Source organism: Phaethon aethereus (genome assembly GCF_964289735.1).
Source record: "Phaethon aethereus genome assembly, chromosome: 10".
Classification (NCBI taxonomy): Eukaryota; Metazoa; Chordata; class Aves; order Phaethontiformes; family Phaethontidae; genus Phaethon; species Phaethon aethereus.
The window spans coordinates 9,201,960-9,211,966 of record NC_138586.1 but is presented as its reverse complement, the minus strand read 5'-3'; positions in this window follow the sequence as shown (position 1 = coordinate 9,211,966).

The following is a 10,007-nucleotide window of genomic DNA, read 5'->3' as shown; positions in this document are numbered from 1 at the left end:
GCTGTGATCTGGTTACCCCTTCTGCAGTGCTGCTTCATGGACAATGCTCCTGTCTGCCCTTGGAAGGTAGCAGGCCAGGGAGTGCAGAGGCAACTGGAGGCTAAGCTTTCATGCTATTTCAGTACTTTGAGCACAGAAGTGTTTCTTTCTTCACTAAAAGTTCATCCCTTTGATAAAAGGATGGAATTAAAGAACAGGGAGAAACAAGGAACAGATTATGGCCCAAATTTCAGTTACTTATTTTATCCATCTAGAACCCAAAATTGTGGTTACTTATTTTGTCCACCTAGGACCTGATTTTCCAAACTTTTTGTTGTTACAGAACCCTATAATGCAGGTTTGAATGAGCATAGCTCCTCATCACTACTGCTGCGGGTGTGAGTAGACTAGGTCCCAGGATCTCAAACACAGATACCTAGTGGGTAAGAAATACAAAGTGAGGAAAAAAGGACCAGAGAAGCCTGGCTTGTACTCACATAGACACAGGGTAAGATTTAATTGCCTTAAAGGAGAACATTCTTTCTCTTTCTGAAATTATTTGACTTCTTCACAGGACACTTTTCACCTTAGCAACAAAAGCATGCACAAGGTGATGCTTCGCTGGACAACCCCAACTTATTTGCAGGAATCCTGTGGGGAAAAACAGCATGTGATCATGTCATTGAAGATTGTTTTGCAACAGCTTGGCTGTGTGAGAACACCACTGCTTTAAAATACTTATGTTTTTTTCTTGTAAGATATACACATGTTTACTACAATACAAGTTAAAAACAAGTGCCTGGTAGACTTATGTAAAGCTAATTATGTAAAGCAAAAAGCCCAGGGTAGATAAATCACCTCATGCTGTCCTCATATTTAGTCATCCTTTGTAAGCTTGGACTTGGTAATCCAACACTCCTCTTTGGACCACTGAGATGGAGCTTTCTGATTTTTCTCTTGTATTTAATTTGGACAACTCCTAGATGATTCTGAGATGTCATCTTGCTAGATCTCAGATCTGAAAACAAGGTAAAAAAATCCAGCTTATCTCTTTGATCTTGTAGACTTTCATTCCCTACTCCTAGCCAATTTTGTTAACAATTGGTTTCTTGCTTCATGGCTGAAACATCAGACACTTAAGTGAGTTGTATTTTTAGGTATCTTTGTGTGTCTTTTCAATGCAGTGAGATCTAAGTAGATCCTTGTCAAAGAATAAAATGCAGCAAGTAGCTGGCTAGTGTTTTATCTCTGTAAAAGCCATGTGAATTTGCCACAATCATATTGACATTTAACCTGATCCTTTTCCTTGAATACATTGCAGAAGTAGCTATGTTATATCCAGTTACTAATAAGATGTAGCCTGATTTGTCATTGTCCTGCATCACTGGCTAAAGTATATGTTGCACATCATATACACATCATAATACTGCACAGGGTGCCAGTATTGTAACCTACGTGCTATACTGCTGCAAATTATTACACTGCTGCAAGGCACACTGAACTGAATTCAACTCTTGTATACAAAATCTGAAAACTGTTACTTGATTTGGTGGCATTTAAGCATTTATCTTGTGCTATCTGGCTTGACTTCTGAAAGAAGCCCAGAGGAGTCATTGACAGAAATTTCATTTGAAATCAGTGTTATCCGGACATGCAGATCTTTGAGATTCTTGGAACACCTGACCTGTGTCAGTACTAAAGTTCTTAATCTAAATAATGCTTTAGGTAAAATTACTACTTGCCTTTATTTAAAAAAGGAGGAACATAAATAGTTAGAAGGTTAGTGTTGCATGCCGAATTCCCATACATTTCCCTGGGCATAACATGATAGGCACAATCAGTTCCTTTAACTCTGTCTTTCCTGGTGAAAGGTTCCATTACAAGTGGAATTTCCTTAGTTAAAATAAAAATGTTTAGTGAAGACAAGAGCTCCTAATTTTCATAACAGTTGGCAAGTCAGTCGTTTCACATTAATTATCAGGTCAAGGTAAAGCTCAAATTGCCTTCCCTTCATAATACGCAGGAGTGACCAAGTGGAGGTGGAGTGGAAGTTAACAAAAATCATAGCAAATTTAGAGAAAACACAAGCAGACTAGTACTGCAATTTTTAAATTACTTAGAAATCTCATGATAAACACCTCTATATTTTTCCATTATAAGAACACAAATTACAGAATTAAATTACTTTGTGTTGGACTAAGGTGACAGTATTAATCAACAACATAATGAATTTTATAGTAAAACCATGGGGATTTTATATCAAATATTCTACCCATACAATCAGTCTTAGTTTACTGCATTAAAATTAAATGCAACATTTAAAGGTAAACAGAAGAGATGCTGTATTTCTATTATATAAACTACTTAATGCATTTTTTCCCAATTGTGAATTTATACACTTTCTTATTCAAAAATACTGCAAATTAAATGTTTTTTTTGCTATGTATATAAGGACATTTCTGCTGCAAATACATTTTTTTGGTAATGATAAACATGACACAATTTTAAAATATTTTAAATTTAAAAATATCAAAGAAATGTAATGCTTTGCTATTTATAAAAACTATTTGGTAAATTCTAGTCATAGAATAAACTATTGCAGGGCAGAAAATCTGAACTTTGGTTAGTTGTGTTTAGAATTTGGATGACTATTACTTTTTTGGCAATTAAACAAGAACAAAGTGTGAGCTGAAAGAAAATATGAAAATCAGCACTGTGGTAACTTGAACAGACAAAGTTCAATAGCGATTCAAAAAACAAAATTCTCCAAGCAATGTGACAGGAATATCAATGAAGAAGTCACATAGTGACAGTGTTTGAAAAAGCCACTAAAGGAAGCAAAAATCAAATCTCACTAGTTCTCGGATCTGTTTAATTAACTTTTAAATAATGAAGAAAACATTACCTAAAATACTTGATGAATGTAGCACACTGGTCAAACTAAAGAAATTTAAACTTGGGTCAGCTTGACCTGTGTCCTCCAGTTAATACAAGACAGACCTCACTTTGACTTCATTTGAGTCAATAAGGATACCACCACAACTGATTTTTAGAAGAGCCATACTGGGCTCCCACTTCAATCACCATAAAGCACAAAGCTGCTGTGGTGGTAGTTTGCTGGTCACTATGTACTGAAATCTCCAATGCTGTCAGTCTCCAAACCTGGCAAATTATCTGGCACAGGGGTTATGCCAAAAGTTAGAAACACAAGAAGAGAAAACCATGTTGCTTCAATGACAATTGAGATGTCACTGAAAGTATCCACAATTCTAAACAGTCATGACACTGGCAGATATATTAGCTATGGCACCCACAGCACTGACTTGGTATGAGAGGAGGGTCTAGGAGACTTGCAGGTTGTTCTTACTGTTTTAAGGTTGATAGCATCTCTAACATCTCCCTGTACATATGATAGCAAAAAATCTAGTTTATTCAGTTTTCTGTTTGGCTAGAGCTCTCTTAAACAGCCTTTGTATCTTGGAGCTAAATATCTCTCTGTTGGTGTCTTCCTGAAGAGGTCACTTCCTTCTTTTCTCAGAATCATATCTCCACTGAGAAATTTATGGAACTTCATTAAATGGTTATGGGTTCAGCTGGTCCAAGTGGCCTGATAGCATGATAGGGTTGAAAGTTAAACAACTACAAATAAGAGTCATGTTTTGTGCAACACTATGCATGGATTTTAACAATAGAACATTATATTAATTTTGCCAGGACAATATGTGCGATCTGATCCACCATCAAAGCCTAATGGAATTAAGAAGGCCTTGAAAGAAAGCATCAACTCTGATAAATCACCATTATTAGGAGATTGATAGGATTTATTTATAGAGCAATGATCCAATGCCTTCCTTTAGAGCTTTGTTTAAACACCTCCTAAACACAGTGGAAGGCAAATGAGTGGCAGAAAGCTCAGGCACAGAACATCATAAAGAATTAATAACTTCAAAGCTGTGGCGAGGCAGGAAAAAGACAGATTGCATAAGAAAAGGGGCATGGAACATGACTTGTTTAAATGAGCTTCCTCTCAACAGGAAGACAAGTAATGAGTGAAACTAGCTGAACAGTTTAAGATGGAAAAGTAGAGTATAATTAAACCAGATACATCTTTTGCAGGTGATGCCAAAACATTGTGTCAAATCCTACTTTGGCCAAATAGCTGCAGAACAATGCATTTTCTAGCATCCCACTGGCAGAACAGCTTATGAAATTGATAGTGTTTTAGTAGCATAATTTGCTTCACATCACAATCCTAGTTGGCATTACTATAAACAGCAACTTGCTGAACTACTACAACTCTACAAATAGGTTTCAGGCTGGACTTTATTAATTTAGGGGCACAACATCCAATAGGCAGATGCAAATACCATGATTTAAAGTATTTGCCCTTAAACTAACTTCCCAAATAGGAAACAAAACAATATTCTTACAGAAATTATTGAAATTTTGATTGAAACTGAAGGCTGTGTTTTCAAAACTAAGCAGCTGCATGTAATGCCAATGACAATAACATCTGTGTAGGTATTAGATCATTACTGTTTTTAACTGTGCAAAATGACAGCTGGTCTAAAGATTTTATAATCTCTTCTTTGACAATTACTAGTCAATCTCTATTTAATCTGTGAATAAATGTTAGCAGCAAGGCCTACAGTAAAATCAACAGAAATTCAAATGGGGATTTTCAAACCTGGAGTTTTGTTTTTGTAAACAATTTAATATTCTGTCATAGACCATGAAAGACGATCCCAGAAACAGTTCATGGCTATGCTGTCAGCCACGTAAGTCAATTATTACTGAACTGCTGTCCTCCTTTTAAATGTTACTGTATTCCAGTCATCTAACAGTGACACTTTGAGAAGTCTGTAATGTGAACAGGACACATGAATTATAAGGTATGTTAGAAAGGAGTCAAGGCTGACTGTCAACAGAAAAGCAAGCTTGACAAATTAGAAGGCTGTTTCAGGGTTTTTTCCTTCACTTAACTTTGGCCAGTCAAAGATAGGAAACCTCCAGGTTTATGTTTTTTAAGCAGGACAATAATACAAGTAGATGCTTATGAAAGCAGTAATGGCAGTGACTATAAAATAGACAATATATATGACTTTTTGAACTAATTTGAGGAACTAGGTAAATGGAATGAAAACTAAATGTCTGTTTGGTCTCCAACATAAACTATCTCAGGGGATTCAGTTCAATTCCTAGTGTTCAAGTTTCAACCAGCAGTAGACAGGAAGTCTTAACAGAAAGCTGATGATTTGCTGCTTCTTTTATCCCCTCCCCATATTCCTTCTCCCACCCTTAGATCACCATAAAATGTAAACTCAAGAAAAATCTTGTAAGTCTTTAAGTTCAGACAACACCTTGGTTTTGATTTGCTGCCCAACTCTCCTCAACATCACCCTCACAAGTGTAGTATCTAGCTGTAGCAATCAAGAAACCTGAGACCACCAAAAGATCTAAGAAAACTCCTAAAATTCCCATTGACAGTTACTCAAAAGTCAAAAATTTAGCCCTAGCTTTCCTGAGGTATCAGTATGAAAGTATGTCACCTGAGCTTAACCACAAATTTAACAGGAATCTAATAATAGCTAATGACATAGTAACAGTTTCAGGTTATTTGAAAGTCACAACTTCAACATCAAATATAACAGGTAAAAATTTAGGATGTACTAATTAATACAAAAATGTCCCTCTCTTAATATTGTATCTCCTATGAGCCAGAAAGAGGGCAAACAGATCATCCAAAATCTCAAAGGAATCAAGTTAGAATTGAAAGGCGGATTGTTTGATTTATCTAGGGGTCAAAGATATTGCTGCTGTTTTCTCATTACCTACTCTAATACAGAGCTTTTACTATAAAATATCAGCTGTTTTCTTGCAGCATTATAAATTTTTGGATCACGTTGTGAAGGAACATGTGGATTAATTGCTGAGATTGGGAAAATAAATAATTTTCATTTCTATGCTATTAGATTTACCTGAAAGTGAACTGCTGGACAGAGGTGACATCAGAGTCTTCTATCTGCATACCATGTTGTTTTGCTTTTCATTTTACAAGGCACAACTGAAATGAACACGAATCTTGCACTAGCCACATCTCAAACTGCTTTGCACTGTCTCTCTTGGGTCTGAAATCCCACAGCAGTCCTGAAAATGGAAGTTACCATACGGTATAAAACTTCCCAGATGCAATTAAAAAAAAAAAAAACAGACCATGTAAGCAAGTTAAAAGCCACTTAAAGAAACTTACCAGTCAGGCAAAAGGAAACAAAACCATTTAATTTGGCTCTGAGTAGAAACACCACTCACTAGGAGTTGGCAGCTGCACAACTAGGCAGTGTGAGACAGCGATTTCTCTCAGTATGTATACACACACACAACACAAACACACACCCCCTGGCACCCACTACCTGTCTGCCCTGAGCTTGGCGCTGGCTCCAGCCTCCCAGTACAGCTCGCTTGCACTCAGTCCCTATCTCTACAAACACAACAGAGGATCACATAGAGGATAAGCAGCATGGTGAAAAGGAGGAGTGCAAGGAAGACAGCCTTTGCCACCTGGGACACCATGGGCTGTATGTCCCCAGGTGAGGGTGGGAAGCTGGGACGCAGCGGGAGGCAATGCTATACATATGGATGTGTGCGTCTGTGCCACACGTGCACAGTGCTATCCCAGGGAGACCTCTGGGGCCCTCACTCAATCCCAGCCCTGCCTGCAAAGTCCTTCTTTCCATCATCTTTTCTACACCTCCTGCATGCCCCCTGCACAGCATGGCTTTGTTGCTTGCAGGGAAAACAAGCTATTTTGCAGGCAGAAAAATGTCACCCAGCGTGTTTGTCAGATCCAGCAGCAGCTGCCAAGCAGCCAGATCTTACCTTTTCTTCCAGAGGACAGAAGGAGGAAAAGTCTATTTGTCTTACAGGGGGCTAATTTGCTATATATTTATTTGGAGGAAAAAGCAGGTAAAATGAGTGGAGGTTTTCTCAGTTGTGGCACCTGCAAGTTCGGTCTGACAGCGAAGAGCTGTTTTCTTTCTGTCTGGTTACCTCTTTTTTTTTTTTTAGCTTCATCCGTATCATGTTTTCTGTAACTTGGGATTTCTTTCCTAGTTCTTTGTCTCTTGTAGGAACTATTTTGCTGCCTGGGCAGTCAGCCAACATTGTAACTGCAGAAGAAATCTTTCTTGATTTACTGCTACAGACCTTCATGAATATTCTTAGAAATGGCATGCTGCTTTATTAGCCTTCTGAATTATTAACAGTTCTCAAGTTAAGATAATTCCTTGTTAATATTATTTTGACTTTGTTTTATGATTGCATCTGGCTGAGGATAATGCTTACAGGTTGGTACTGTCTTGTCTAGTAGCTTCTTTATGCATTGCAGTAGATGTATTTTATCTTGGATAAGTACATTATACATAATTGTTCTCTTTTCCAAACTAGTGAGGCTCAACTTCTGAAAAAGCAGAATGAAAAACAAGGTTCTAGTTTCCAATTTTTTAAGCCTGGTAATTCTTTGATTCCTCAGAAGCTTGTGTGCTGCCCTGCCACAGGTCCTATCATATCGGCACTTTTCATCTTACCAGTTTCTGGAGACTGCCTAGCCCTCATCCTTTCCTTTCCTTCTCTTTCCTTCCATTATGTTTTCATGCTTCTCTCTCATCCTGATTTCTTACCAATCTCCTCACACACCGTCACCACTGACATTACTTGTGCTGGCATGTCCTTGCTTACCTGTAGCTTTTAATATAACTTTGCCTTATCAGTTGAATATATTGTGCAGAAGGCTTCTGGTGTGGGAGTCTGTCAGCTATTTGTGCTGTGCCAGTGGACTTAAAATTGTATCTGCAATTTGCCAGTAAGTATCAGCAGATGAATCACGTGTTTGAGTAGATCCGTATTAGTTAATGAATACTGTCAAAGGCTACAAGTAGCTATGGCATTTAATAAATCACGTTGCACATAAGCCTAGCTTCCTAGCTGGTATAAATTACCAGTCCCGTAAGCACTGGATGAAGACTTAAGACCATTTACTTTTCACTCCTTTTTTCATCCTTCTGCAGAACCTAGAGCTTAAGATATGATTGATTTTTTCTCTTATTAGCATTTCACTTGCAATGTAATCTCGATTAGTGAGGAGCTATGGGAATTTTCAATTCAGAAAGAGTCATCTTAATGCCTTCTTTGCCTTGGCCAGACCAGGTATCATCAGCATGTATTCAGCCCCCTGAGCTGGAAGACAGGGATGAAGAGTGGAATAAACTCCGCATAATCCAGGAGGAAGCAGTTAACGACCTGCTCTGCCACCTGGACACCCACAAGTCTATGGGGCCCAATGGGATCCACCCAAGAGTACTGAGGGAGCTGGCGGAGGATCTTGCCAAGCCACTCTCCATCATTTATCAGCAGTCCTGGTTAACAGGGGAGGCATCAGACAACTGGAGGCTTGCCAATGTGACGCCCATCTACAAGAAAGGCTGGAAGGAGGATCCTGGGAACTACAGCCCTGTCAGCCTGACCTTGGTACTGGGGAATATTACGGAGAGGTTCATCTTGAGGGCGCTCACAGGGCATGTGCAGCAGAACCAAGGGATCAGGCCCAGATAGCACAGGTTCATGAAAGGCAAGTTCTGCTTGACCAACTTGATCCCCTTTTATGACCAGGTGACCTGCCTAGCCTAGGGAAAGGCTGTGGATGTTGTCTACCTGGACTTCAGTAAAGCCTTTGGCACTGTCTCGCACAGCATTCTGCTGGAGAAGCTGGTAGCTCGTGGCTTAGACAGGTGCACTCTTCACTGGGTAAAAAACTGGCTGGATGGCCGAGCCCAGAGAGTTGTGGTGAATGGAGCTAAATCCAGTTGGTGGCCAGTCACAAGCGGTGTTCCCCAGGGCTCAGTTTTGGGGCCAGTCTTCTTCAGTATCTTTATCAATGACTTGGATGAGGTGATCGAGTGCTCCCTCAGTAAGTTTGCAGATGACACCAAGTTGGGCAGGAGTGTTGATGTGCTCAAGGGCAGGAAGGCTCTGCAGAAGGATCTGGACAGGCTGGATCAATGGGCCAAGGCCAATTGTATGAGGTTCAACAAGGCCAAGTGCCAGGTCCTGCACTTGGGTCACAACATGCAATGCTAACAGGCTTGGGGAGGAGCGGCTGGAGAGCTGCTTGGCAGAAAAGGACCTGAGGGTGCTGGTTGACAGCCGGCTGAACATGAGCCAGCAGTGTGCCCAGGTGGCCAAGAAGGCCAACAGCATCCTGGCCTGTATCAGAAATTGTGTGGCCAGCAGGAGTGATCGTGTCCCTGTACTCAGCACTGGTGAGGCCACACCTAGAACGCTGTGTTCAGTTTTGGGTCCCTCAGTACAAGAAAGACATTGAGTTGCCAGAGCATGTCCAGAGAAGGGCAACGAAGCTGGTGAGGGGGCTGGAGCACAAGTCTTATGAGGAGCAGCTGAGGGAACTGGGGTTGTTCAGTCTGGAGAAGAGGAGGCTGAGGGGAGACCTTACCGCTCCCTACAGTTACCTGAAAGGGGGTTGCAGTGAGGTGGGTGTTGGTCTCTTCTCCCAAGTAACTAGCGATAGAAAAGAGGAAATGGCCTCAAGTTGCACCAGGGGAAGTTTAGGCTAGATACTAGGAAAAATTTCTTTATGGAGAGAGTGATAAAGCATTGGAACAGGCTGCCCAGGGAGGTGGTGGAGTCGCCATCACTGGAAGTGTTCAGAAAACTTGTAGACGTGGCACTCCAGGACACAGTTTAGTGGGCATGGTGGTGCTGGGTTGATGGTTGGACTTGATGATCTTAAAGGTCTTTTCCAACCTCAATGATTCTGTGATCAGACAATCTATTCTGATAAGAGAGTCATCATATAATCTGTCCTCATCTGCTATATAATTTCATAACCCTTGTTACAGTCAAGCTCATTGACTTGAGTTTGATTAGCATATATCTTCCAGAGAGGCACCCATACTTCATTTAAAAATGAAAAATCTCCTGTTTCTCAGGGTCATTTGTTCCAACAGCTAATTACT